Consider the following 27,932-nt stretch of genomic DNA (forward strand, 5'->3'; position numbering starts at 1 on the left):
CTCTTTAATTCTTTAATCCTCTTATCTATTAAATAAAAGGTGGATAATTGTAGAGAGGAGTAAAATGGGAAAGTATGTAAAAGTGATTTGTTTAGCACCAATGGCTCTCTAACACTTAGTAAGAATTGATATGATATTACCATTGACTTAATAGAATTTTCAACTCTAGAAATGTATTCATAGCTATAGTAATGCTTTCTTAAAATACTGTTCACAAACCTTATTTGCCTTGTAGTCCTCTTTCATGAAAACATATAATAATCATGTAAACTTCCTTTGGACATTTTAAAAATCACTTAGGCTCTTTTCCTGTAAGAGGCAGAGAAATAGTTTTAAGTAAAAATGTGCACATAGGGTTTACTTAAGATCATTATACTGTTAAATAATAGAAAGTTTAATTGAAATGCAGTAATAGTCATAATTCATAAAGACAAATTTTACTTTTTCCCATTTAAGGGTGATACAAGCATTTGATTGATTTTAAATACATTCTTTTTAAAAATATTTATTTATTTATTTATTTTTGCCTTTATTTCTTCTCTTTTTATTTATTTATTTATTTTTTACTTTACAATACTGTATTGGTTTTGCCATGTATAATTTATTAACAAATTAAATTCAGAAATTATATAAATACTTGATTTGGTGATTGAAGAGACAAACCATGGATTAATATTGAACAATGTGTTATTGTATTTAAAATTGTTAAGAATCATTTAAATGGCATGTATTTAGAATGCTTGCATTTTGTATTTAAATACTCAATTGGCTTATTTGTATAGTTTGAAGGTTTGTGGCTAAGGACATCAAGTAGAGGTAGCCATTGCTTTTTGCAGTTGTAAGTGTGCAAATAATACCTGGCAGGTGTGGAGGGTCTTCATTTTCAATGAATGAAAAGTGACAGTTATGCAATTTTCACCACTTAATTTTTCACACTGTCTTTGAGAGTCCTAGAGTAATCTTCATGTGCAAATTGAGACTTTGGACCAAATAGATGCAGCTCATGGCTCTGATGGAGGTCAACTTTAGGCTTACCCACAGAACTATTATCCTTTCTATGCTCTTCACAAACCAGTTTTCAATATCAGTATGCTTTATAAATCCTGCCTTACCCATCAGTCCATTATTACACCAGCTTAAATTAGCTTAATGATAGTTGACTCAGGATAGTTTGAAACTTTGGCTGCTGTTGTGCCCAACTCTCTCTGAGCCCATGGGCTGCAGCACGCGACTCCCCTGTCCCTCTTTTCCCTGTCTCCCATTTGCTCTTCTTATTCTGTTTCCTTGGATGGAAATTCTTTCATTTGCTGCTTTTGTTGTCTCCCCTTCATCACTGACTTTTGTTAAATGTGTAGAAATTTGGGCTTCAAGACTTAACTTTGTAATCAAGATCTCTTCATAGACAAGAGATGCTATAGTGACTTATATTTTCAGTGCATTTAAAGTAAGACTAGTGGATGAACAGCTGAACTGCCAGGCACTGAACCTCACCAGTTTGTCCTCCATGATTGATTTTCCTGTCCCTCTCAGGGGTACCACTTTATTCTTTCATTCAAGCTGCCACAAGAAACTGATAGACCTTCCCCTTTGCTAGTGTGTGGCTCAGTTCATGCAGGAATAATCTCTTGACTACTCGTGCTGTTGCCTTACACTAAGTAACATGTAGGAGCCAGCCCTTTTATGCACCCAGGATCATGGACACATAGGAAGGAGGATTTCTTAGTATCGTTCACTCCTTTTGATATGGGCCTCTCTTCCAAGTATCTGGGTCTGCCATTTCCTTTTTCAGTATAATTCTCTTGGTTTTCCACGTTTCAGAGCTTTCTCAGAGTTTCTGATATGCCAATGTTATTTTTGTTTGTTTGTTTTTGTGATTGACTATGCATTCATTAGTTTGTCTTATGTTTTCTATCATTTCTAGAGATTTATTAAGGAGGGAGATGCTATGTGTTCAGTACAGAATTCTGAAACAGAATTAATCATTACTTTTTTCCTACTAGGATTATTACATTTTATTTATATTATTTATATTTATAAATATTATTTATATTTATATTATATAATATTTAATAGTGTATAATAGCTGATATGAAAGTAAGAGTCAGTAGAAAACGTTTTACAGAAGGAGTCTATCTGTTGCATCAAAAGAGGCATATTAATCATTTCTTCAAATGCCAATATAACACAAGAAGTCATTCCCCTTTCAGGTCACAAGCTAATGCTTCTGCTATAAAATTAATGTAATGAGTTAATGCTACCAGTACAGTAAGAACTACTTAATTGTCATAATTAATTGAAGCTAAACATAATCATTGCATAATCAAGCAAGGAACATTTCTATATGTTGTTTCATTGATTTTTCATGGTGGTTTCTCATTCCCTGAACTTAATGATAAAACTGAGCAATTCACAGGGTGCCTCTCAGCACTTAGTTCCAATTAGTCAAATTTAAATTCTGTCATGAGTCATGTGCCTTGTTTCTTTAGTTATATTTCTCCAGTATGATCTAGAACTCAGGGATATGTACCCGTTAATTAAGAAAATCGTATTTAATTGCCAAAATATACTTCTCAATAATTTTAATCTTGTCATTTATTATAAAATATTTGGTGAATACAAATTAGTATGTGTATCATATAAAATATTAATAAAATAAGCTCTTGTGTACCAATCACCAAGCTAAGAAATGTAACATATCCAAACTTTGAAGCCTTTTATTTGTCCTTTCTTGACTCCTCTCTTATTCCTCCAGGGTAGTCATTATCCAGATTTAGCATTTGTATTGTTGTGTTGTTTCTCTTTAAGATTTTTGCAGAACATGTGGACATATTAATACATACGCATTCTAAAAATTCAAAGAGTTAAACTGGTTTTTAAACTGCCTATAAATGGTATTCTTCTGCCATTTGCTTTTTTAATTTAGTATTGTTTCTATGATTAATCCATGTTGATAAGTTTAGTACTAGGTTGTTAATTTTCCCTGCTGTGGAGAGTTCCGTTCTATTATTATTCCAAAATGTTCTTAACCTTTCTCCTAAAAGAGGCATTTATATTATTTTTAGTGTTGTTGCTGTTCTTGATTTTTCTTTGTGGTTTTTTTTTTCTGTTATAAAATGTAGCTGAAACCATTTTTGTTTATGTCTCCTATGTGCACAAGGAGAGATTCTCTAGGGTAATAGCAAGAAGTAGAATATTTGGGTTGTAGGTTACACTATTTTAAAAATTACTGAATAGTGCCAAATTTTCCCAAAGTACTTATTTATAATTCTACTAGGCAATCTATAAGCTTTCCCCTCACTCATAAGTACACTACCTGCTATTGTCAGACTTTAAAATGTTTTGCCTGTCTTAGTAAGCTTGAGCTACTGTAACAGAATACCATAGGCTGGGTGGCTTAAGCAACAAAAACTTATTTTCTCATAATTCTAGAGCCTGAACCAATGTCAGGTTACCAGCATAGTTGGGTTCTAATGAAGGCACTCTTCCTGGCATACGTCTTCTCACTCTGTCCTCACTAGGCAGAGAGAGGAGGGAGCAAGAGAGAGAGAACGTTCTTCACGTATTTTCTTATATGAACACTGCATGCTTAGTTGTTGAGTCGTGTCCTGACTCTTGTGACCCCATGGACTGTATCCCACCAGGCTCCTCTGTTCATGGGATTCTCCAGGCAGGAATACTGGAGTGGGTTGTGATTTCCTCCTCCAGGGGATCTTCCCCACCCAGGGATCGAACCCACATCTTCTGCATTGCAGGCAGATTCTTTACCCGCTGAGCCCTCTGGGAAGCCCCATAAGAACACTAATCCTGTGGAATTAGAGTCCCACCCTTATGATGTCATTTAATCTTAATCTTAATTACTTCCTTACTCTGAATACAGTCACACTGTGTGACATCAGCATATATATTTTGGAGAAGTCATTTCAGTCTGTAGCACTGGTGAACTGTAAAGACATCTCACTGTAGTTTTCCTTAAAATTTCCCCAATATATAATGAGATCAAGCATATTTTTCTAAGTTTATTGATCACTGAGGTTTCTTCTTTCTATAAATGTCCTTTGATCATACTTCCTTAGTTTGCTTATCTTTGTATGGACTTATACAGAATTTTCCTGGAGGAGGAAATGGCAACCCACTCCAGTATTCTTGCCTGGAAAATCCCATGGACAGAGGGGCTTGGTGGGCTACAGTCCATGGGGTCGCATAGGGTTGGACATGACTGAAGTGATGAGCACATACACAATTTTATATCTTTATATGAATCTTTAAATGAATTTTTATAATTAATGTATTTTGGATAATAATTTTGTTGATGTTATAAGTTTCAAATATTTTCTCCTAGTTTGTAGCTTATATTTTCACTTTCTTTATGGTATATTTTGATTACCAAAGGTTCTTTATTTTTTTTAATGTAGTCACATTTATCAGTTGTTTGTTTCATTAGCAGTTTATACTTCTATGTGTAGTTTATAAAACTCTTTTCCACCCAGTGCTCATAAAGATAGTCTCTTATTTTTCTTCTAGAAATTTTAAAGTTTTGCTTTCCTCACTTAACTTTTTAAACTACCTGAAACTGATTGTGTGGTTGATCTGTAATTAGGATCCTTTTATTTCTTTGTAGATTAATTAATTAGTCAGACCACTGTTCATTGTGAAGCCTATCCATTTTCCACTGATCTGAAATGCTCTCTTGGTATCTGTTTCTGGGCTCTCCTGTTTCATTGGTCTATTTTTTTCTACCCCTGTGTGAATTCTTCTTATAATTATATAGTAATATCTTCCATAGTAAATAAGCTCACCCTATTTGTCCTCATGAATGTACAGACAAGTTTGACTCCTTTCTCTTCCATATAAACTTTTGAATTAAAAAGAATCTATTGTGATTTTCATTGAACTTCCATTGACTTCTACAGACCAATTTGAAGAAAGGCAGTATATTTAACATTGTTTTGACTTTCTAACCATAAACAATTGTTTGGTGTCCATTAGTAACTTTTAATAAATTCCTAAAATTTTTCATGTATAGCTTTTGCCCAACTTTTATTACATGCATCTGATTCCAGGTCCATAATCTAAAACAGAGGGTCCAGAAATTGAACTGTTCAGTAATACTGTGGTTAAAAAAAAAAATATGGACCTAAGTGGATGGCATTTGGGGACCAGCATACAGGATCTCCCCAATAATTTCGCAGTCGCCCCATCCACTAGAAAAATAGAGAAGGGGCTCTAGACAAAGAAAATTCCAATCCTGGTTTTGTAATTAAATCACTGTGCCTTTGTTGTTATTGTTCAGTCCCTAAGTTGTGTCCAACACTTTGCTACCGCATGGACTGCAGCACACCAGGCTCCTCTGTCCTCCACTATCTCCCAGAGTTTGCCAAATTCATGTCCATCAAGTCAGTGATGCCATCCAACCATCTCATCCTCTGTCATCCCCTTCTCCTGCCTTCAATCTTTCCCAGCATCAGGGTCTTTTGCAATGAGTCAGCTCTTCACATGACGTGGCCAAAGTATTGGAGTTTCAGCATCAGTCCTTCCAATGAATATTCAGGGTTGATTTCCTTTAGGATTGATTGATCTGATCTCTTTGCAGTCCAAGGGACTCTCTAAAGAGTCTTCCCCAGCACTACAACTCAAAAGCATCAATTCTTTGGCACTCAGCCTTCTTTATGATCCAGCTCTCCCATCCATATGTGACTACTGGAAAAACCATAGCTTTGACTATACAGACCTTTGTCAGCAAAGTGATGTCTCTGCTTTTTAACACACTGTCTAGATTTGTCATAGCTTTTCTTCCAAGGAACAAGTGTCTTTTAATTTCTTGGCTGCAGTCACCATCCCCAGTGATTTTGGAGCTCAAGAAAATGAAATCTGCCATTGTTTCCATTTTCTCCCCATCTATTTGCCAAGAAGTGATGGGACCGGATGCCATGATCTTAGTTTTCTGAATTTTTAAGACAACTTTTTCACTCTCCTCTTTCACTTTCATCAAGAGGTTCTTTAGTTCTTCGCATTCTGCCATAAGGGTGGTGTCACCTCTGCATATCTGAGGTTATTGATATTTCTCCCAGCAATCTTGATTCCAGCTTGTGCTTCATCCAGCCCAGCATTTTGCACGGTGTGTTCTGCATATAAGTTAAATAAGTAAGGTCGTACCCCTTTCCCAATTTTGAACCAGTCCATTGTTCTATGTCCGGTTCTAACTGTTGCTTCTTGACCTGCATACAGATTTCTCAGGAGGCAGGTAATGTGGTCTGATATTCCCATCTCTAAGAATTTTCCACAGTTTGTTATGATTCACATAGTCAAAGGCTTTAGTGTAGCCAGTGAAGCAGAAGTAGGTGTTTTTTCTGCAATTACCTTGCTTTTCCTATGATCCAATGGATGTTGGCAACTTGATCTCTGGTTCCTCTGCCTTTTCTAAATCCAGCTTGTACATCTGAAAGTTCTCAGTTCATGTACTTTTGAAGCCTAGTTTGAAGGATTTTGAGTATTACCTTCCTAGCATGTGAAATGAGAGCAATTGTACAGTAGTTTAAACATTCTTTGGCATTTCCTTTCTTTGGGATTGGAATGAAAACTGACCTTTTCTAGTGCTGTGGCCATTGCTAAGTTTTCCAAATTTCCTGGCATATTGAGTGCCTTTTGGTTAGTAATTTTGCATGTTTAAAACTCAGCTTACTTATCTGAGAAATGAGAATGTAAAACAAACCCCAGTGTTTCAGTCTAGCATTATATGAATCTTATTAGGAGAACCAGTGTTCTTGCCTGGAGAATCCCAGGGATGGGGGAGCCTGGTGGGCTGCCGTCTCTGGGATCGCACAGAGTCGGACACGACTGATGCAACTTAGCAGCAGCAGCAGTAAAGAGAAGGACTAAGAGGGTCATGAAACTTTGAAATATCTTCTGACTTAACTTTCTTACAATAACAAATAACCTTCATTTACAGTAATTTATAAGAATAAACTTTTTTTCCTTGCCCATAAGCCATTAGTTATGGGTTAGCAATGGCTGCTATAGCTCTGATCAGCTGTGCAGCTTTTGCAACTGTACCCTGGAACTCTGCCTGTGAAATATTGTCCCAAAGCACTACTTCCTAACCTAACAGTTTTTCACATAAATTGTCTATATAATTTAAAATTGTTGTAATTGCAGTGTATTTGTTCTGCTTATAAGAGCAATATGTACTTAACAAAGGATATCTGGAATCCATTAAAAAATAGGAAGATAATGCAAGTGATCCATAAATCCAGTAGCTGCATATAACTAATGTTAATTTTTTTATATTTTTTTCTTTTAGTTTTCACCTTTGGGTTGATACACACACACACACACACACACACATATAAGCTTTAATAAAATCAGAATTATGTTGTGCAAGTCATTCTGTAATCTTATAACAAAACCTAACATATATTGTAATCATATATTTATTTGTCTTTACGAACTTTAAAAACAGGAATTTAAGTGGCTGCTTAATATCCCAGAATATACATGGTCCATAACTTAGTTAACCCTTTTTTCCATTTGTTTCCTTTGTTCTTCTACTATAAGTAAGGCTGCAGTTCATGTTATTGTAAATAAATTAGAATATTGGTCATTTATGACATCTTTATGAAAAATTTCTGAAAGAGTAACATGAATTCTGGTCTTGGAGTAAATTTATGTCAAACATCACATAAACCTGACATCTCAGTGTAATGGAGGATAAATGTGCTTGTGGTTTAAGTCACATGACTGTGAGTTATCTAATTGTTGAGAGTAAACCTAAGGGCAGGCCAGGTTTGACTGACTAGGGGTGAAGGGTTTGGTTGTAGGAGGTAGATAATGAAGTAATGTAGGAAAGAGATCTTGCATTAAGAGAGTCCATTTTTATTCCAGGCACTGTTTTGTTTCTGAGCTGTCTTTTCTGCCTTCCTGCTAGCATTAAATCCTCCTCTTGCCTTGGTCTTCGCATTATTATTTAGAGTATCTGACCAGCCAGTCACATATCCTTAATGGGTATACACTTACAACTTATCTTCCATACACACACAGCACATTTTAATTATTCTCATATATCTAAACATCTGAAATATATCTTGTGACAACCAACAGGGACCATATCAGTTTACCTATGCAGGACTAGTTTTTACTATAAGTATTTGTTCTTAGTTAGAGTCAAAACTATTTTTAGATCATATGCTATTTGCCTTTTAGAAAGTTTGACAACAAAGATATGGTGCTTCATACAGACACCGTATGTTTTAATAGCACTAGATCTTTAGGAAATGATTAAGTAGCAATCATAATTTAGGGCAATGCAGATGAGAAAGCCTTCTCTCAAGGTCAGATCGGCATAATGAGATAATTATTACTAGAAAGGAAAGAATCCCAATTGGCTTCAACTGGCCAGGTAGAATACATTTATTACAAAATTTTATTTGTTTATATATTTATTTATTTTTCATTTCTTTTGTTAAAGTATAATTGATTTACAGTGTTGTATTAATTTCTGCTGTACAGCGGTCATATTCTTTTCCATTATTGTTTATCACAGGATATTGACTAGCCTGTGCTGTACAGTAGAATCTTGTTGTTTATCCATTCTATATATAATAGTCTGCATCCTCTAATCTCAAACTCCCAACCCATTCCTCCCCCAGCCCCTCCCCCTTGGCAACCATAAGTCTGTTCTCTATGCCTGTAAGTCTGTTTCCGTTTCATAGGTAAGTTTAATTGTATCATATTTTAGATTGCACATAGAAGTGATATCATATAGTATTTGTCTTGGCTGGCTTACCTCACTTAGTATAGCAGTCTCTAGGTCCATCCATGTTGCTGCAAAAGACATTATTTCATTCTTTTTAATGGCTGAGTAATATTCCATTGTATGTGTATACATGTCTATTTGTATACATGTATATACACACCACATCTTCTTTATCCATTCTTCTGTCAATGGACATTTAGGTTGCTTCCATGTCTTGGCTATTGTAAATAGTGCTACTATGAGCATAGGGGGTGCATGTATCTTTTAAAATTATAGTTTGTCTAGATAAATGCTCAAGAGTGGGATTGCAGAATCATATGATCATTTTAGATTTATCATCTTTCCATCCCATAAAACAAGCAGGAATACACAGTGTAAAAAAGGATCTGTGGCGGAACAGGAAATGGGAGAGGACAGCCTGCCTTGGTCACAGACCAAGAGTATCTGCCTCTGCCTTCTCCCTCCTCCCCAATTTTCCTCTCCCACTCTGGGAGACTTCTCATAAGGAGTTTGCATTTCAGGCAGTTTTTCAAATCAGTGTTCACGCTTAAGAGATTTTACACAGGATTCTCCTTTTACACTCACAGAGAGATGGATAAAACTCCAACCCAGCGTTTTATACACTTTTTTAAACGCTCTGTATATTTGTAATAAGAGATTCTTAGGATAGAGAAGTATATTATCCCAATTTTGAAATGTCTGGAATCAGAGAATGGGCAGCCTTTCCTGAGGTGTTTTGTTCCCATCAGGACATAGTTGCTTTTGAAGCTACTCAGAGAAAGAATGGCAGGAGAAACATTATAGAGGAAAACTACTGTGTCTAGTGTCCCTGGAAGTATTTACTGAGAGGATCTTCTTAAATTGAAAAATCTGATGAACTAACTCATGTTTGGAGCTAGTTAGCAGAGCAAAAGTGATGTAGGAGCACAATATAGAAAAGTGACAAGGGTGACAACTACAGGTCAAATGTCACATGAAGATATCATGGAGAACTTCTGAGAGGTGCAGGGCAGGATGAACTGCTGCAAAAATCTTTTAACTGTGCCCTAGAGAATCATGCAAACTGTTGACATGGTTGCAGCTTCCATGATATGAGCTAAAGTTTAAACACACTGTTACTTAGAAATGCAAAGAAAATATAGCTTTATTAAATTTGTTTAAAAGTATGTGTATATCATATATATATGATTTTATATAGAAGCATGAAGGTGTATATGTATTAAAAAAATGCTTTTTGTAGGTCAAGGGTCGTTCAGCTTTTTCTGTTGAGGGCCAGAGAGTAAATGTTTCCAGCTTCTGGACCCTATGGTCTCTGTTGCAACTACTTAATTGTGCCCTTGTAGGTGAAAGCAGCTACAGACAATACATAAATGAATGAGCAGGACTTTTTCAATAAAACTTTATTTACAAAAACAGATGGTAAACTGCCCATAGGCAGTTACCAAAGAAGAAGGGGGAAAGGATAAATTAGGAAAGACTTAACCATATAGCATAGGGAACTATATTCAGTATCTTATAATAACTTACAACGAAAGAGAATGTTTAAAAAAAGAATATATATTTATATATACATATAACTGAATCACTTTGCTATACATCTGAAACTAATACAACATTGTGATTTAACTATATTTCAATAGAAACTTTTAAAAATTAAAATAAATAAAATGATCTCTTGCTCTCACTCTTTCTTTCTCTCTCTCTCACACACACATCCACACATGAAATGTTCTAACACTCTCTGCAGCACTACCTGTCATCCATCAGTCCCTAAAATCACCATCACCCACATGCTAAACTCAGTCTGCTGAGGACAAATTTAAGAGTTTCATTTTTTAGCTGGAGAGATGTCCAATCTTTATAAAAGGAAGACTCTTCTTACAAACTTCCAGTTATATCTTACATTATTTTTGTCATCATGTTATATAGTATATAAAAACATAATATATCAATAGGTCTCCTGTGTTGAGTTCTTCCTAAGAGCCAGGAATTCTTCAGTGACTAAGTTTGTTTTTCTGCACAAAAATCTTATGATATCCAAACAATTATTATCTCTATTTTCTAGGAGCCAGTTTTCAAACATAGGCACAATCATTGCAGATCTATGACCTTAACCAGTATTTTCCTCCTAAATGTTTATTCCTTTGAAACAAAAATAACAGGAAAACATAGTTAAAGACTGCATGTGAACAAAACAGTGAAACCAAGAAAACTAAAATAACACACCCATGTATACACACCATACATGCATACTCATACATACACATGTACATATGTGTGTGTGTGTGTGTGTGTGTGTGGAGAGAGAGACAAAAAGAGAAGGACAGAGACAGAGAGGAGGAAGAGAAGATTATGGCAGCTTGTCATTTTATTGCAGGAAGGGGAACCCCTTCCAGGGCCCAAAAGTGGGCTCTTGTCTAACACTCGGAATTGAATTGTCCAAGAAGACATATGTGCTGACAAAGCAAGAGATTTTATTGGTAAAGGGTTCCTGGGCAGAGAGCAGTAGGGTAAGGGAACCCAGGAGAACTGCTCTGCCACGTGGCTCACAGTCTCGGGTTTTCTGGTTATGGGATTAGTTTCTGGGTTGTCTTTAGCCAGTCATTCTGACTCAGAGTCCTTCCTAGTGGTGCATGCTTTGCTCAGCCAAGATGGATGGCAGTGAGAAGGATTCTGGGAGGTGGTTGGACACGTGGTGTCACTTTTTGACCTTTCCTGAACTTTCCCTGTTGATGGTAGCTTATTAGTTCCATGTTCCTTACCAGGACCTCCTGTCATAAAACAACGCATGCAAATAGTTACTATGGTGCCTGGCCAGGGTGGGTGGTTTCAGTCAATGTGCTTCCCCTAACAATTTCTGTATACCAATTTCTGTGTTAGTCACTTCTGTTTGCAGTGACAAACAGTCCCCTAGAACTTAATGGCTTACAATCATAAACATTTATTTCTCACTCACGTTGCATGTGGGCACCGACAAGTTAGCTGTGGGTCAGTTGCATGGCCTGTGGCTTTGCTCAGCTCTTATTGGCTCTGCTTTGCTTCGCTTGTCTTCCTTATCCTAGTGCACGGGCTCAAGGAGCTCTTGAGGCAGGGTCTGCCCATTTCTGGCCAAAAGAATGTGCAAAAGGCCAAAGCAAACCACACAACTATACTCAAAACTTTTGTTTGAACTTGGTTTCCATCACATGACCTCTTATTCCATTGGTCAAACTAAGTTATGTGGCCAAGTCTAGAATCAGTGGGGCAGAAAGGTCCTCTGAGAAGGAGGCAAAGGAATGAATAGTTGTGAACAGTACAGTACAATACACCTCCTCTTTGCTCACCACACAACAGGCCAAAGTATCCAAGAGACAAGGTGTTGAGGCAAGGAAGAGACTTGAATTGGGGAGTGGGCAGACAGAGAAGGTGGCAGGCTAGCACCTCAAAATAAATATCTTATTAGACTCTGGATGCCAGGTTCTTTTATAGACAGGAGGCCAAGAAGCAATGAGGAACCAAAGTCAAAAGGCAGAATAGAGAGGGAGATGCACTGAGGAAGTAAAGTAAAAGGATCTTCAGTCTTGCAAAACATCTCCAAGGGAATTTTTCAGCCTTCAAAAGGGGTGTGTCATTCTCTCCTATTCACAGATGGGCAGGGACAAACCATCTCTCCATCAGCTGAACAAAGGCACTTTAGTTTACAGTCAAGCAGAGGGGCAGGGTACTCCAGGCAAGCCATTAAGTACGATTATAACAAAAGCCAGGAAAACCAAGTCAAACAAACAGTTTACAACATGGAGTCAGAATTAGCTTCCTCCCTGCCACATCTTCATGTGTTTAAAGATTGCAAGGCAAAATTCTGCGATTACCCCACAGCTGACTTCCCTTATGCTGTCATCACAATCCATGCTTATTGACTAAGAGAGCTAGTTCACCCAGGACAAGTTTCTCTGAAATAAGTTTGTGTGCACTGCTTTTACCTTTCCATTTAATTGCAAAGATTTGTGTATTATCAGCATGCTAATTTGAAAGAACATTAAAGGACTGAAATATACATATATGTTTTTTAATCTTGTCACTTTCTTGCTTCTGTATTAGCACCATGTATTCTGCACAGGCTCCAGCTAGAGGGGTTCTTCAAATCAAAGGGGTTTTAGGATGCATTCAGAGAATCATATACTTTTACATCCTTTTTTGTTACCTTAATTACTTTCCGATTTGCATTCCAAATGCTACTTTATTGAAATCCGATTCAAATTCAGATTATGGTCGCCGGTTAAAAAAGCTTTGCTAACCTGTGCTTATTGTTATAAATGGCCCTTGGAGAAATCTGAAGCTTCTGTTGTGTTACCTTAAAATTTTGAATGTTCCTTTTGATCCAGACAGAGGACAAGCTGAATTAGAATGCCTATTGCAGTAGGAAGCTGACATTCTAAAGAAGAATATGATTTTTGTAAAACTCATTTATTTGAGCATTACATCACCAGCACTGGCTCAATTTGATGTTAATGTTTAATTCAGAATGTCCACTTTGCTAAGTAAATGAGAAATCCTGCTGTTAACTTTTTGAGTAATTCAACTTTCTACATTGCATTTTCCTTTCATTGGCACCTTTAAGGTATTTGACTTCAATCTATCCCACATGCACCTCATTTTTTTTCCTGTATGGATCATTGGTTCCCAGGAGACATAGGACAACCTTCTGAAAGCATTTCCTTCTTTTATTCTGTCCTTGACTATTCTTCATCAACATCAGACCTTTAGTCTCAGTACATACGAACCCTCAGGAACTCAGGACTACATCAGAAAAGCCAAGTTGTCAGTGAAGTAAGACTTAGTTGGTACAAATGGAACTCTCAGATTTTATTGTAGGTGGATAGGTCTAGCCAGACAATGGAACAAGAAGTCATGGTGTTCAGGTCACCCTACCTTAAATATGGCACCTTGCCATATGTAATATTTTGAACTGGAGCAGTTTTCAAATCCTGAAAGATGATGCTGTGAAAGTGCTGCACTCAATATGCTAGCAAGTTTGGAAAACTCAGCAGTGGCCACAGGACTGGAAAAGGTCAGTTTTCATTCCTATTCCAAAGAAAGGCAATGCCAAAGAATGCTCAAACTACCACACAATTGCACTCATCTCACATGCTAGTAAAGTAATGCTCAAAATTCTCCAAGCCAGGCTTCACCCATATGTGAACCGTGAACTCCCTGATGTTCAAGCTGGTTTTAGAAAAGGCAGAGGAACCAGAGATCAAATTGCCAACATCTGCTGGATCATGGAAAAAGCAAGAGAGTTCCAGAAAAACATCTATTTCTTCTTTATTGACTATGCCAAAGCCTTGACTATGTGGATCCCAACAAACTGTGGAAAATTCTAAAAGAGATGGGAATACCAGACCACTTGACCTGCCTCCTGAGAAATCTGTATGCAGGTCAAGAAGTAACAGTTAGAACTGGACATGGAACAACAGACTGGTTTCAAATAGGAAAAGGAGGACGTCACCCTGCTTATTTAACTTCTATGCAGAGTACATCATGAGAAACGCTGGGCTGGAAGAAACACAAGCTGGAATCAAGATTGCCGGGAGAAATATTAATAACCTCAGATATGCAGATGACACCACCCTTTTGGCAGAAAGTGAAGAGGAACTAAAAATCCTCTTGATGAAAGTGAAAGAGGAGAGTGAAAAAGTTGGCTTAAAGCTCAACATTCAGAAAATGAAGATCATGGCATGTGGTCCCATCACTTCATGGGAAATAGATGGGGAAACAGTGGAAACAGTGTCAGACTTTGTTTTTGGGGGGCTCCAAAATCACTGCAGATGGTGACTGCAGCCATGAAATTAAAAGTCGCTTACTCCTTGGAAGAAAAGTTATGACCAACCTAGATAGCATATTCAAAAGCAGAGACATTACTTTGCAGACTAAGGTCCGCCTAGTCAAGGCCATGGTTTTTCCTGTGGTCATGTATGGATGTGAGAGTTGGACTGTGAAGAAGGCTGAGCGCCAAAGAATTGATGCTTTTGAACTGTGGTGTTGGAGAAGACTCTTGAGGGTCCCTTGGACTGCAAGGAGATCCAACCAGTCCATTCTAAAGGAGATCAACCCTGGGATTTCTTTGGAAGGAATGATGCTCAAGCTGAAGCTCCAGTACTTTGGCCACCTCATGCGAAGAGTTGACTCATTGGAAAAGACTCTGATGCTGGGAGAGATTGGCGGCAGGAGGAGAAGGGGACGACCCAGGATGAGATGGCTGGATGGCATCATGGACTCGATGGACATGAGTCTGCGTGAACTCCGGGAGATGGTGATGGACAGGGAGGCCTGGTGTGCTGCGATTCATGGGGTCGCAAAGAGTCGGACATGACTGAGCGACTGAACTGGAGCAATTTGAGAAATAGCAAGTACTGGAAGGACTCTCTGGACTTTCCCCTAAAGCAGATTATAAGATCTTCACGTGAAAGGTACCCCCCTATATCCTGGAAAATGAAGTCAAGTGGGTCTTAGAAAGCATCACTATAACGAAGCTAGTGGAGGTGATGGAATTCCAGTTGAGCTATTTCAAATCCTGAAAGATGATGCTGTGAAAGTGCTGTGCTCAATATGCCAGCAAATCTGGAAAAGTCAGCAGTGGCCACAGGACTGGAAAAGGTCAGTTTTCATTCCAATCCCTAAGAAAGGCAATGCCAAAGAATGCTCAAACTACCACACAATTGCACTCATCTCACGCACTAGCAAAGTAATGCTCAAAATTCTCCAAGCCAGTTGAACAATACGTGAACCGTGAATTTTGTTGTTCAACCTTGTTTTAGAAAAGGCAGAGGAAGCAGAGATCAAATTGCCAACATCCACTGAATCATCAAAAAAGCAAGAGAGTTCCAGAAAAACATCTATTTCTGCTTTATTGACTATGCCAAAGCCTTTGACTGTGTGGACCACAACAAACTGTGGAAAATTCTGAAGGAGACGGAAATATCAGAACACCTGACCTGTCTCTTGAGAAACCTGTATGCAGGTCAGGAAGCAACAGTTAGAACTGGTCATGCAACAACAGACTGGTTCCAAATAGGAAAAGGAGGACGTCAAGGCTGTATACTGTCACCCTGCTTATTTAACTTCTATGCAGAGTACATCATGAGAAACACTGAGCTGGATGAAGCACAAGCTGGAATCAAGATTGCCGGGAGAAATATCAATAACCTCAGATATGCAGATGATACCACCCTTATAGCAGAAAATGAAGAAGAACTAAAGAGCCTCTTGATGAAAGTGAAAAAGTTGGCTTAAAACACAACATTCAGAAAACAAAGATCATGGCATCTGGTCCCATCAATTCATGGCAAATAGATGGAGAAAAAGTGGAAACAGTGACAGACTATTTTTTGGGCTCCAAAATCACTGTAGATGGTGACTGCAGCCATGAAATTAAAAGACACTTACTCCTTGGAAGAAAAGCTATGACTAACCTAGACAGCATATTAAAAAGCAAAGACATTTGTTTGCCAACAAAGGTCCGTCTAGTCAAGGCTATGGTTTTTCCAGTAGTCATGTATGGATGTGAGACTTGGACTTTATAAAGAAAGCTGAGTGCTGAAGAATTGATGCTTTTGAACTGTGGTGTTGGAGAAGACTCTTGAGAGTCCCTTGGACTGCGAGGAAATCAAACCAGTCCATCCTAAAGGAAATCAGTCCTGAATATTCATTGGAAGGACTGATATTGAAGCTGAAACTCCAATACTTTGCCCACCTGATGCGAAGAACCGACTCATTTGAAAAGACACTGATGCTGGGCAAGATTGAAGGTGGGAGAAGGGGACGACAGAGGATGAGATGGTTGGATGGCATCACCAACTTGATGGACATGAGTTTGAGTAAGCTCCGGGAGTTGGTGATGGACAGGGAGGCCTGGCATGCTGCAGTCCATGCGGTCGCAAAGAGTCAGGACTGAGCGACTGAACTCACTGATACCTGAAGGAAAGGAACATCCTTATCTCAATAAATGGAGGAACACCAAGAGGAATCTCAACACACAGGCCTTGTTGAGTTTCCCCGAGTTGACTACTTGTAGCTTGTACCCTTTTGTCCTATTTTATAGGACATGACTTTACACTCTTCATCAAACCTATCAGAGAAACACTCAAACGTAACTGCTTCTTCAGGTCTTCATTTCCTTTTACGGGATTCCCATGTCATGTAAAACTCATATTAAATACATTAGTATGCTTTTCTCTTATTTAACCTGTCTTATAACAGAGACATAGCTGAGAACCTAAGACAAGTAGAGGAAAGCTATTTTTCCTCCCCTGTAGAGAAAATGTGTCATCTGGTCATGTTCAATCTTTAATAAACAGGAAATGTGTCAAATTTCAATATCTTATTTGATTTATAAGTTTATAGTGGGAAATTAGGCTAGTACACTGAAGCAGGCAAAATGGTACCATCCTGTTATATACTGCATAATTGCTACTCAGATTTCATATGCAAAACAGTAGCAGCATCACCTCAGCAATTGTTAGAAATGCAGAATATTTGGACTGATTCTTGACCTTCTGAGTAAGAATCTCAATTTTTATTGGTTCCCAAGGGTATGTAGAACACTAAAGTTTGAGAAGAGCATACCAGAGGATTTGGCACACCATTTCATCAGAGTGTTGTTGTTATTCAGTCAATCAGTCATGAAGTTGCGCCTATATGGTGTGTGATATGAGGCATGTCTCTAATGCTGTGTGTCTTGGTCCTGTTCAGTTCAGTTCAGTTCAGTCACTCAGTCATGTCCAACTCTTTGTAACCCCATGGACTGCAGCACACCAGGCTTCCCTGTCCATCACCAACTCCTGGAGCTTACTCAAACTCATGTCCATCGAGTCCGTGATGCCATCCAATGATCTCATCCTCTGTCATCCCCTTCTCCTCCTGCCTTCAATCCTTCCCAGCATCAGGGTCTTTTCCAGTGAGTCAGCTCTACTCATCAGGTGACTGAAATATTGGAGCTTCAGCATCAATCTTTCCAATGAATATTCAGGGTTGATTTCCTTTAGGATTGACTGGTTGGGTGTCCTTGCTGTCCAAGGGACTCTCAAGAGTCTTTTCTAACACCACAGTTCAAAACCATCAATTCTTCAGTGCTCAGCCTTCTTTATGGACCAACTCTCACATCCATACAAGACTACTGGAAAAACCATAGCTTTAACTATATGGACCTTTGTTGGCAAAGTAATGTCTCTGCTTTTTAGTATGCTGTCTAGGTTGGTCATAGCTTTTCTTCTAAAGAGCAAGCATCTTTACCTGACTATGGATAGACCAAGGGTAGAGTGTAATGATGGAGATTTATGTTCTTTTGGTAAGAGTATTTCTGGTACCCAAACTCCTCTTCCACTACTGTCTTTCCCTTTGCTTCTGTCCTGGTCCCATCCCACCTACTCTGGTCTCTAGCTTCCAAAGCCTTCCAGGTGCTTTGTCCATCCAAGGGGTCCGCAAAGCCCTCACCAAGACCTGGTCTCCATCTAAGCTGTACAGTGGAATCACCATAAAAGCTTGAAAAGATTGATACCAGAGCCTAACCCATAGAGATTCTAAATTAATTAATCTGCTAGAAGTTCTTGTCCACTAGTTCTGCTCTGTAAGTCTCTTAGGAGACACCTGGATTGATTTTCTATTCTCCACACTAAAAAGTGTATAGATGGTAATGATTTACTTGATAAATCCAAAGAGTGTTTGCATCTTGACTGGGGAATGACCTCAACCCAGAAACTAATCTCTAGTGGTTTTGAATTTCCTATTCCTCAGGGGGCTACTCCAGTCAAACAGGGAGTTATCTGCTATCTTCTATGGAGGCTGAGGGCTTACTGAGGATATTCAGAGTGTGACTTGATATCTTCACATTGGGGTAAAGAATCGCCATTGTTTTAATGCTAAGGAAGCAGGGTCTGTTCTCTCAGGCCCACAAATGAGGAGTTCCTGACTCCTTGGTACACTCTGGCTGCCTGGGTGGCAAATACCTATGTTGCTCCCCTCTTCCTAGAATGGTTAAGAAGACAGAGAAATCCAAAAGGTCAGAAATGATCAAACTTTGGTGATACTTATCATCTGTCCGTATGGCTCATGACTTGGAAAAGAATGTGTAGAAGGGCCTCCTCTTCTCAGGAGAAATTCAGTTCTATTCTGCTGCCAAAGAGGAACCAATGAGTCATCTAAAGCATCTTCTGCTTTGTCTCTATTCTTCAGTGGATATTTGGTTTTTGCCTAACCAGCAGCTAGTCCATACTTTTCTCCCAGTTGTATCCTATTATGGAGCAGCTGGGCTTTTTGAGGGGAATTATTCTCTGTGCCAGCTCTTATGGTTAGTCCTAATTGGCCTAAACCAAACATTTGTCCTTTTAATTGGTTCAGAGATGAGTTGTAACCTAGCTCTAAGCCAGTCTTTAAGCACTCTCCTGGCCGGTTACCTAGGGTTGTGATCTGAATGTTTGTGTCCCCTCTCCTCCCAAATTCATATGCTGAAGTCCTACCCCTCATTGTGATGATATTTGGAGGTATGGCCTTTGTAAGGTAATTAGGTTTAGAGTAGGTCTTGAGAGTGTTATCTCCATGATGGGATTGGTGGTCTTATTAGTAGAGGAAGAGAGACAAGAGCCCTCTCTCTCACCATATGCACACCCCCAGAGAAAGGCCATGTGAGCACAGAAGAAGGCAACCCAGGAAATGGACTCTCATCAAACACTGAATCTGTTGACACCTTGATCTTGGACTTTCCAGCCTCTAGAACTGTAAGAAAGAAATCTTTATTGCTTACACCACCCAGTCTGGAGTATTTTGTTACAGCAGCCTGAGCTAAGGCAGCTAGTGATTGGTTACTACATAGGTGGGGATGGCACAATAATAAATTGAGCCAATCAAAGCAAATGCAGGATGCTGTCCAGTAGTTGAAGGAAAGAAAGGAAAGTGTATAGCCCCAGGTGCTTCTGGGATGTGCTCCTAGAACTGCCAACAATGACACTATGGGTGGCAGCATGGAGAGTCAGAAAGAATCCTGCCATTGGACATGCCCTTTGTGTGACACTACAAATGATCTTATCATGTGAACTGGTGTGAACCAAAATTTCTGTTACTTTGAAACTGGAACTATCTTAACCGATACATATCTTGATCTGGACTAAATGTCCCCAGCTCTTAAAATGGTGTGATTATCTCTTTGTGCCTCTATGATGAGAATAATGCTGAGTTACCAAGAATAACCTCAAAACATCTGTTCTCAAACTTAGCTGCACATTGGAATCACCCGGCAGTTTCAAAAGATATTGAGGCCTGTGTATCATCCCCCAGAGATTGTGATTTAATTATTTTAAGTATGATTGTGGTTTTGTGTATCTATCTGTCTTATTTGCTTGATTTTGGAGGTGAGAGGGCAAGTAGCAACTGAAAAGAAGTGGGAAACTTCAATAACAAAAGTAAGCAAATTTTAAATTTTAATATTACCATGACCCAGATGCTTCTTCTCCTAGCCATGACCCCCAGGACTCTGGGAAAAGAGAAAGAAGAAATAATCCCAGTTAGTAGAATCTTGAGGGGATTTATTGACCTTGTGATACTCAGAAAACCAAGTCAGTGAATGATGCTGTTTCCTGAGTTAATTTCTGAGAAGCAAATGTTCACAAAGATTTTATAGGTCCCAGTATGACAATATCTTCTCCAGTCTCTTCACTGTTCTCCATCTCTTTGCCCGTCACCATGACAACCCACATAGGTATTAGCCAAGAAACCTGGAAGGGACATTTTTAGTGTTTTACTTCATCTCTTTTCTTAGATATTTCACAGAATAATACATATTTGAGAATGTCCTAGGATAGATGAATTAGAGATTTTCAAGCTCCAAAATTATAACAGATTATGGCAAGGGGCATATCCTCATTAGAGAGCCATTGAAGACGTAGCAGTGGTACACCATAACAAATACTAGTTGCAATAAAAGAAAGGAAAAGGAAGGCAATTTCTATGCAAATATAGACCCATTTAACTTTAGTGAAGAAATGTCAGAGGCCTTATTCAGATCTCAAGAAAAGGAGAGTCAAGAGTGTTCTACCTAAATTCACTGTGATTTTGCTTTCGTACCAGACTTCTATATGATCAATATAAAAATACCTTTAGCATTAGGCCTCAGCAACCTTAACTTGCTAATGTTCTTTAACATCTAGTTATGGGGAAGTTGGGCTTCCCTGGTAGCTCAGACACTAAAGAATCTGCCTGCAATGCAGGAGACCCTGGTTAGATCCCTGGGTTGGGAAGATCCCCTGGAGAAGGAAATGGCAACTCACTCCAGTATTCTTGCCTGGAGAATTCCATGGACTGAGGAAACTGGTGGGCTATAATCCATGGGGTCGTAAAAGATTCAGACACAACTTAGCAACTAACACTTTTTTTCAAAAATAAAAAAGTGTGCCTCAGAGTTGTTGTATAGTCACTAAGTCATATACAACTCTTTTGCAACCCCTAGCCTACCAGGCTCCTCTGTCCCTGGGGTTTCCCAGGCAAGAATACTGGGGTGGGTTACCATTTCCTTCTCCAGAGGATCTTTCCAACTCAGGGATAGAGCCCACGTCTCCTGCATTGCAGACAGATTCTTTACCACTGAGCCACCTGAGAAGGCCGTGCCTCAGTATACACATAGTAATTTTCTCTCCTCAGCAGCTTCATGATGTATCTATTAACTACTACTGTTTAACAAACAATTCCAAAACTCATTGGCATATGACAGTAAACATTTATGCACAATCATAGGTCTTAAGAATTGGCTGGAATGGCTCTGCTTCAGGTTCTGGATTAGAAGTTCAGTTCCAGTGGCTCTGCTCCATATTCTTTTCATTTTTATGCTATGAGGGATGCGTCCTTCTAGTAACAATGACAGAAATACAAGGAAGAAAAGCAAAAACATGTAGTTTCTATTATTGCCAAAGCTTAGAACAAGTGCTCTATCACTTTCCTCCGTGTTCCACTGACCAAAGCAAGTCGTATGGCCTGAGCCCAACATCAGTGAAGCAGAAAAACATACTCCACCCAGTGGTATGAAATTCAAAGTCACATGACAAGAGTGTAACATCAAGGAGAAACAGAGAATGGGAACAGTAATGTGGTCTATCACACACGGTCATGTCTGGACTCCAAATCAGAGGTTGGCATTTTTTTCTGCAAAAATGGAGACAGTAAATATTTTAGGCTTTGTGGGCCATATGGTCTCTGTCACAACTATTCAACTCTGCCATTTGCCATCGTAGTGCAAAAACAGCCATCAGTTCAGTTCAGTCCAGTCGCTCAGTCATGTCTGACTCTTTGCGACCCCATGAATCGCAGCACGCCAGGCCTCCCTGTCCATCGCCAACTCCCGGAGTTCACTCAGACTCACGTCCATCGAGTCTGTGATGCCATCCAGCCATCTCATCCTCGGTCGTCCCCTTCTCCTCCTGCCCCCAATTCCCCCCAGCATCAGAGTCTTTTCCAGTGAGTCAACTCTTTGCATGAGGTGGCCAAAGTACTGGAGTTTCAGCTTGAGCATCATTCCTTCCAAAGAAATCCCAGGGCTGATCTCCTTTAGGATGGACTGGTTGGATCTCCTTGCCGTCCAAGGGACTCTCAAGAGTCTTCTCCAACACCACAGTTCAAAAGCATCAATTCTTCGGTGCTCAGCCTTCTTCACAGTCCAACTCTCACATCCATACATGACTACTGGAAAAACCATAGCCTTGACTAGACAGACCTTTGTTGGCAAAGTAATGTCTCTGCTTTTCAATATGCTGTCTAGGTTGGTCATAAATTTTCTTCCAAGAAGTAAGCGTCTTGATGATACATAAATGAATGAGCACAGATGTATTCCAATAAAACATAATTTATTGACACTGAAATTTGAATTTTATGTCATTTTCACATGTTACAAAATATTCTTCTTTTCATTTTTCCAACCATTTAAAAATACAGAAACCATTATGAATTCACAGGTTGCACAAAAATAAACAGGCCAGAAGTGACCTATGAGCCATAGTTTGCCCCCCGCCCCGCCCTTCAATTGTCTGCTGCCTTTCAAGTCTCACCATCTAACATTCCAATGATATGAAAACATAGTTTCCCAAACAATGCATTCGATATACTGATGTGTTAACCCTTGTGTTTGTTCTTGCCTGCCCCTAGAATGTCCTTCCCCTCTCCCTTGTCTGTTTAGGAAACTTGTAGTCCTTCTTCTACTTCACTGAGTGTTTTCACATCTGCAGTGCCTTCCCAGATTCCCTGGGACTAAGGTGTTTCATCTTCTATACCCTCATTGCATTATACACATGTGTTAGTCTGGATAGATGAGCTGTTGTAGCATACAGCACTGAAATTTAAATGGCTTAGCACAATAAATGTTTCTTTCTCACTCACATAATGGGGTCGTGGAATCAGTTAAACATTTGAGCTCTACTCTGTTCAATCATTTAATGACTCAGTCTCCTGTCTTGTGAATCATTCCTGTTCTTCAGTCAAATGAAGACGAGAGTAAGGGCTGTGAGTGAGTGGTTGTATGGGCCAGGCTTGGAGCACATCCTCTCTGGGGCGTTCCATTGGTGAGGGCCCCATCCTTTGGCCACATGTAACAGCAGAGGGAGCTAGAGAGGACATTGAATGAATGAATGAATGAGTTGCGAGTATAGGAAAATTTCATTCGTTTGGCTCTTGGTAGATGACTAAAACACTAACACCAACCGAACTTGCTAAAAAGCAAGCAGGACTGAGTTATAACTAGTTTAAGTAAATTTCATGTTCCCTTTTGCCCTGTGTTTTTAGAGTTGTTGTAGGTCTTTTGCAAAATGTGTCCTCCTCTATGTGAATTTCCTTTCACCAGTTAACAGAATGATTTCACTCAGGCCTGCCTTAGTTTTGTCCTTCCCCTAATAGTGTGTTTGCTCATGTTGGGGACTACCAACGACTTAACAGCCATAACAATTTTGTTAGGCAGTTCCCTACCCACCCGCTCCCCAAATTCCATCCACAACCCCCAACTTTGCTGCCATGAGTGTGGCCTTGCCTCTCCAGCCCATCTGCACTTGCTCTTGACTGAAAGGGAATTAATGGCATTCGCTGTTTGCTTGTTTGTCTCACACAGCTCCAAGATGTGTCCCTTTGTCGGCATGCTGGCTCATACAACAGCTGCTTCTCTCAGTCATCCCTACTGAGAGAAAACAATGGTACTTCCTGTTGATAGAATTCCTTTGCTCTGAATCAAAGAAAAGATGTTAAGGCCATGGAATCCTATTTAATGCTGTCTCTGGGAGCCATTGGTTTTTTGATCATACATACACTTGCTAAGATTAAATCCAGCATGGTATATACTGAAAGGGGCTGTAAGCACAAAGGGCAGAAAAGATAAATAACATGATGAGTTCGATTTTTTAAATTTAATTTTTATTTTATGTTAGAATATAGTTAATTACAATTTGTGTTAGTTTTGGGTGTATAGCAAAGTGATACTAATACATACTTATCTACCTAATTTTTTCAGATTCTTTTCCCATATAGGTTATTATAGAATATTGAGTATAGTTCCCTGTGCTGTACAGTAGGTCATTATTGATTATCTATTTTATATGATGGGTTCCCTTATGCTTCTGTGAGGAATCCATTCCCTACTTCCCAAGTCATCTGACCCACAGAACACAGAACAACCAGTAGCTGAGCCTTATGTGTCTTTCTTTACCTGTGACTTGGCATGGAAAATTCTAGAAAGCAGTACCATCTCCCTTCCTAGCTGTTGTTCTTCTGTTCGATAGAGCCCCCTCTTTATCTCTCTGTACCCAAGCAGTCAGTTTTGTTCTGGATTCTTCGTGTTCAGAGATGTTGCTTCGAGCAGTGTCCATCTGAATGTCTGGCTTTGGCTCGAGGGACTGGTCTATAATAACAGCCCATGTTCCCACCTGGGATGCTGATGTGTAGTTTTAATATGAAGCTGATGATTTTTGAGAGCTGTGTGCCAGACACTGTGCTAAGTGTTCTGCCTGTATTATATCATTCAGTCTTCACTAGTACCCAAGAGTTGGCACTGTTTCCTCCCATTTTGTAAATGAGGAAACTGAAATTTGGACTAAATACCCAGGTCAAGGCCATATAGCTGGGAGGGGGCAGAGTGGTGATTCAAAGCCAGTTCTCTGCAACTTCAGAATTTTTGATCCAGAATTCTCTGCTGCTTCCTGTCAAACTAGTATAGCTATAATAAATCTAAGACAGTTTCCAGAATCTTAATACCAGAGTGTGGTCTATAGACCAGGAGATCAGTATCACCTTGGAGCTGATATTAGAAATGCAGAATCTCAAGAAATCCATATCCAAACTTGCATTTTAGCAAGACAAATGTCATTTGTAGGCACATGAAAGTTTAAGAAGCTCTGATTTAGAATTCCTCTTTGTACAGAAGAGTAAATGTGTCAAATGATGGGCCTCGGCTCCATCAGCTATTGCAGATGCAGGACTGAAATCCAGGTTGCCACAGAGATGGGACAGAGGATGCATTCCATGTAGACAGGGTGGGGTAAGACAAGAGAGTTGGTGGTGTCTTAAACTTTGTTCATAGTCAACAGCCTCTGAGATGCAGATTGGAGTAGATGGAGGGATTGTTAGGGTGTGTACTAGGGACAGAATTTCTAAAGGAGGTGGGGAGAAGCAAGATTGAGCAGAGGGAGAATTTTAACTTCATTGTTGCAGTAGAGGACTCAACAGACAACATAGGAAGCTGAGATGGCCTTTCAAGGTTGTCCTATGTCAAGGCAAGGGAGATAGACCTTTGTAACCCCCTGCCTTGACCAGCCATTAGATGATAATTGCCCTTGACTGAGGGTGATTCCCAGGGTGAGGTAGTTGTGAGCCTTGTGTCAGCCAAGTGGGAGATGAATGCCTTGATCCTGAAGGAAGGGGGTCCAGGCATTGCCCTGTGGTGTTTACCACAGAGGAGAGGCTGCAGAAAGGTTTTAAGCTTTCTGCCAAGAACAACAGGAAATCATTCAGAATGACATAATAAAATTTGCAATTGATAACAATTCCTTTGGCTCCTGTGTGGCAGTGGATCAGAAGGAACCAGAATCAAATAAAAGTGATCTGTTAGTAAAGAGTGGTCACTCAGACAAAAGGAGTAGCCACCTTTAGAAGTGGCAAAATTCAAGAGACACTTTGTGCTTAGAAAGTACAAGATAGTGTGATTCATTTGCAATTGAAATGTGGAGAAGGAACGGTCCTGATGGGCCATGGGCCCATCTGGAAGGGTTCACTGGGAAAATTAAGGTCAGTTTCTAGGAATGGAATCACTGGTCACTGAAGGAGAAGACTGGCAAAAGGATGTTAAAGTCTTCTTTAGTAATTTAACAATACTCAATTTGCCACAAAATTTTAAACTCTTATTGGACTCATCTTGTTTAGAATTATCATCCCCAGAAACCACAGTTCCTCTAGCATGCATGGATGGTGGATATTGAGTGACTGTTCTCCAGATGTCCTCAAGAAAATTTGAAGCTTCTGGATTTTTTGTTTGTTTGCTTTCCCCATTGTTGTTTTATTTAACTATATCTTACAAATGCTTTTGATGAAATAGTTCTAAATTACCACTTTGTTGAGCATAAAAAATAAAAGAACAATCATAAGAAAATCAATTTGACATAAGATTGTTTTATCTAAGTGATCCCGTGGACTGCAGCCTACCAGACTCCTCCATCCATGGGACCTTCCCGGCAAGAGTACCGGAGTGGGTTGCCATTGCCTTCTCCGAAACAGAGGACCCTAAGAAAATAGTATCAAAGCAGAGTTTCTGGTGGTATATGTGTATGAGTTTGTTTGTATTCCCCTTTTACTCCTTCTAAAGCCAAATCAAGCCTTTGTACCCTGACACCCAACTAAATCTTTGAAATAGAGCTTTGGGCAAAGTAGGAAAAAAATAGTTTCATTGCTTTGTCAGTCAAAGGGGGCCACAGTGGACTACAGCCCTCAAAATTTTGTTCCAGCCTCAAGGGATAAGTAAGGAGTTTTATGATAATAGTTCATAGAGGGCGTGGTCAGCTCACAGGCAGTCTTCTGATTGGTTGGTGGTGAGGTAAGTGGGAGTCAGCATCAGCAACCTTCTTACCACAGGTCTGGGGGCTAGTGCTTGTGGGCAGCACGCAGTTAACTTCTCCCACCTGGTGAGGGTTTCAGTGTCTGTGAAACAGCTCAAAAATATTGTTCCGTACATCCCTTAGGGAGTTTTCCAGGATGCTGCCCCAAGGCTGCACTATTGCTTCTTTTGACTATTCCTCCCTTCTCTCCACATCCCCTCCCTTCCGTAATTAGCATGTGTTTGAACCTACTCCTTGGAAGGCAGGGAAGGTCTTGGAGGCTGAATGAAGCTTATTTCCTGTAATCAAGAAATAGGGGAGCAATTCCTTGGTGGTCTGGTGGTTAGAACTTAGTGTTTTCACTGCTGAGGATGGCGGTTTGAAACTGAGTGGGGTTCCTGGGCACAGAGCCCCTTTCTGTCCCCCGTTTCTTGTAGGCAGTACTCTAGACTCCAGCCTCCATGACTTTCCCTGAGTTCCAAAGAGCAGATTCAGTTGCTAGTTAAGGGAGGAACAGCCAAGAAACTGTTTCCAAGTCAAGGCTCGCTCTGCTCGCCACACGATAGGCCAGTGAATCTGAGAGACAAGGTGTTGAAGCAAGGAAGAGACTTTAATTGGGGAGCCGGCAGACCGAGAAGATGGCAGGCTAGCACCTCAAAATAACCATCTTATTGGGGTCTGGATGCCAGGTTCTTTTATAGATGAGGGGCCGAGAAGCAATGAGGAACTAAAGTCAAAAGGGTGAATAGAGAGGGAGATACAGTGAGGAAGTAAAGTGAAAGGGTCTTCAGTCTTGCAAAACATCTCCAAGGGAATATCCAGCCTTCAGAAGGGGTTCAGTTCAGTCCAGTCGCTCAGTCGTAATCGCAGCACGCCAGAAGTTCATCACCATCTCCCGGAGTTCACTCAGACTCACGTCCATCGAGTCCGTGATGCCATCCAGCCATCTCATCCTCGGTCGTCCCCTTCTCCTCCTGCCCTCAATCCCTCTCAGCATCAGAGTCTTTTCCAATGAGTCAACTCTTCGCATGAGGTGGCCAAAGTACTGGAGTTTCAGCTTTAGCATCATTCCTTCCAAAGAAATCCCAGGGCTGATCTCCTTCAGA

The sequence above is a fragment of the Oryx dammah genome, unplaced genomic scaffold, assembly GCF_014754425.2.
Source record: "Oryx dammah isolate SB20612 unplaced genomic scaffold, SCBI_Odam_1.1 HiC_scaffold_23, whole genome shotgun sequence".
NCBI lineage: Eukaryota > Metazoa > Chordata > Mammalia > Artiodactyla > Bovidae > Oryx > Oryx dammah.